The following is a 3,772-nucleotide window of genomic DNA, read 5'->3' on the forward strand; positions in this document are numbered from 1 at the left end:
TATTTTATTTTCTTATATTCTAGGATGAGATGTAGTTATTTGAAATTTATATATTTAAGTATTTAATTTTCTTATAAAAAATTTTTTTACTTTATTTATATTAAGTTTTTTTTAACACTTTATTAAAATAATATTTTTATTATTTTATTTATATTTTATATTTATTATATTTAAATATAAACAACTTATACATATTCAAATGTTTAAAAACCAGTCTTAATCATTCAATTTTTAAATCTAAAAAACAACATCTTAATCACTCAAATTCAGATGTTTTAATCTATAATTTATAATCTATAATACTATATTAAAAGTGTGTGAAGGACCTTAGAAATGTTGTTTGAACTTTTTTCCTTTCATTAAAATTTCTTACTTTAGTAAATATTGTCTTTTCACTATTTTTCTCGAATATTTAAGAGTTAAAGGTTAATTAAATATATTTATGGTAAAACCTTTCCTTATTAGAAATTCTCAGAATTTTACTACTTTTTCCTAATTAAAGAGTTGGAAATTAATTAAATACATTTATAGTAAAGCTTTTCCTTATTAGAAGTCATCAAAATTAATGAAAATTGATACTTTTTTCATTAGTTTAAGAACTCTAAATCAACTAAATTTGACTTTTAGAAGATTTGAAAATTCTAGAAATAAATATAAAACTATTAGAATAAGAAAAATTTAAGAAGTACCAGATTTTTAAAAGTTTTAAGTACATAATAAGAATGTAATCAATGATTTTGTAAAGATTTGACTTTAAAAATAAAGTAAGATTTTAAATATACAAAAATAAAATAACTGTAACACAAATATGGTTTAAATTGATGTTTATCTCTTAGCCTGTGGCAACAAAGAAAAGAGGTACTAAATGACAAACGCAAAAGTGATGATCTATCAACCACTTGAAACTTGTAAAACATATAAGTGTATATGTTTATGTTTACATTATTATGTTGAAGTGCTAAAGATTTTTGAAAAGTGATTTGAACTTTCACTTTATTAAAAATCTTCTCAATAAACAAAATCATTTAATTTTACATAATCAAATATTATACGTGCGAGACACATGCGATTAAGCTAATATTAATAAAAATAAATACAGCCATTAGTGAGTTTCGAATCATAACCCAAATTGTGTATTGCTTATATTGCTATTAGCCGGTCCGCGACAAATGTGGTCACCAATTTACAATTGGAATGGCCATGCGAATTCCAATCCGCAAAAGTGACCAGACCTTGGCTCAGGCTTAGATCCAATTAAGTAGGATGTTCGACTAAAGCATCATATGTTAATATATATTAAGATGACATTTGAATAATTTGAACATGGTTGATGACTGCAAAACACAATATTAAAAGCTCATTTTGCATCAAAAAGAGTATTTAAAAAACGTTAAATTTTTCACATGAATTAATTCAAATAATATTTAAATAAAATCTGCTTCAATTAATTATTTAGGTGAATAATTTAGTAAGATGATGTGGTTATAACTATCAGAGTTGCAATGAAAATCTAAACAATTGAAAGAATAACAATATCTATATCTATATCTATATCTATATCTATTAATCTATATCTATAATCTATATCTATCTATAATATATTAAAAGTGTGAATACCATAGAAAGTGATTTGAACTGTTTGCCCTTCATTAAAACATCCTTCTTTAGACAAAACTGTCTTTTTATTATTTTCTACAATTTATTATTTAATTATTTTTATTTTATTAACTAGACTCCTAAAATATATGAGACTCCTAAAATATTTGGAAGGAGAATCAATTAATATTTTTCTTTGTACTGATCAATTAAAAAAATAGAAAAATACTCCTAAAATAGGACTTTATTAAGGAAATACTTATATAAATATTGAGATGCACTTTAAACTAGAGAAGAAATCGATTTACTTATTGAAAAAATATGATTGATGTTCATCTAACTTAATTCGGTTGCATGTCTAGATTGATGGATGCTTAATTTTTTAACCCTCAACTTCTTCACTGTGTTTGTCAACATAATAGAATTCGATGTATGTATGTATGTATGTATGTATATATATATATATATATATATATAGAGAGAGAGAGAGAGAGAGAGAGATAGATAGATAGATAGATAGATAGATATAGATATAGATATATAGATAAATATTTTTTTTGTTTTCATTCAAGTAATTCATATATATATATATATATAGATAGATAGATATAGATATAGATATATAGATAAATATTTTTTTTGTTTTCATTCAAGTAATTCTTTAGTGTCAATTTTTCTTTGTTTTCATTCAAGTAATTCTCTAGTGTCAAATTTGCTCAAATAAGAATTATTTTCATCAAAATTGAAGTTTTATGATCACTATTATATTATTTTGTTGTAGTTTACAGGTCGTAGATGAATTTACAGGTGGTAAATGAATGTCAGTCGGCTTTGAGAAAATTTTTAGATAAAGGTTAGGTTTAATTGTATTGTATTTATATCTCTGTTTTAAGAATATTTTATGTAAAGGTTAAATTTAGTTATATTATTTTGATATCTCTATTGTCGTATTATTTTGTTGTAGTTTATAGGTGGTAGATGAATGACGATCGGTTTAACAAATTTTTTGGTAAAAGTTAGATTTAATTAAATAAATTCTCCCAAAGATGTTGAATTTAATTATTGTATTCATCTTTATTATTTAAATAAATGTTTTATTTAGTATAACATTTGAACTCAATAAAGTGAAGTATACGCGCGAGACGCGTACACCTAAACTAGTTAATTAAAAAAGAGCAGGACTGTAATTATTGATGAGAGAAATAAGAGAGATTGAAAATCTACGAATATGTTCTCATTAACTTCGATATTAATTCTTAATCGGTATTTCTTTCAAGGAAATAATTAATTCTTGCAAATTCAATCATTGCTTATTGTATCATAACTAGCCAGATATTTTACTTCGAATAATATCGTCTTCTTTGAATGATTGCGTTAAAATGTCAAGAAGCTTTAAAAAAAAAAGAAAAAAAAATGTTTCACAACTATTTTCTAAAGGGAATCTTCAACATCTATATCACCAAGTTCTTATGATTGCTTCAGTGAATTATATAAGTACGAGATTCAGCTCGATATATGGAATAGTCCATCAAAAATCCTCCTTTTAAATAAAAAGTAACATCAAATAAATCTCAACAATTTACATCACACCATTGGCAAATTCTTAGCATCTGATCAAGAGTAATAAGATCTAGTTAATGATTACATATTATCTCATGTCGATGTCCTATAATAAATCTACTCCATGAAAATGAGAAGTTCATCACAAAAAGAATTAGAAAGCTAGAAGACATTACAACTCAACCCTCAATTAAAACTTTCGTTTGGAACTGTAAATTTGTAAAATGCTTCAATAGATCCTCGTTCTTCGTAGTTTTTCCTTTAAAAGTTGTTCCAAACTTTTAAGGTGTCTTAATAAGGAGATATGAGAAGTGATTATCACAGAAGTTAGGAGAGGTAAATGTACGTTAAATAAGAACTGAAAAATGATAATTAGATAGAGTGTGACATTTTATGAGTCGCACAGGTACTAATTGTTAACAGGTATTACGTTGATTTCCTAGACGGCGACTTAATATGTGGTAATTAATCAATAAAATCACTTATATGTTTTATTTGTTTTTCAAAATTTGTCTTACGTTACCTTAGATAAAATACCAATGCTTGAGCTCTTTCTGAATTAAACTATGATTAGTCATCTAAAACAATATTGGACTGGATGTGGGTTCTAATGTCA

This window comes from Capsicum annuum, chromosome 6 (genome assembly GCF_002878395.1).
Source record: "Capsicum annuum cultivar UCD-10X-F1 chromosome 6, UCD10Xv1.1, whole genome shotgun sequence".
In the NCBI taxonomy this organism is placed as follows: domain Eukaryota; kingdom Viridiplantae; phylum Streptophyta; class Magnoliopsida; order Solanales; family Solanaceae; genus Capsicum; species Capsicum annuum.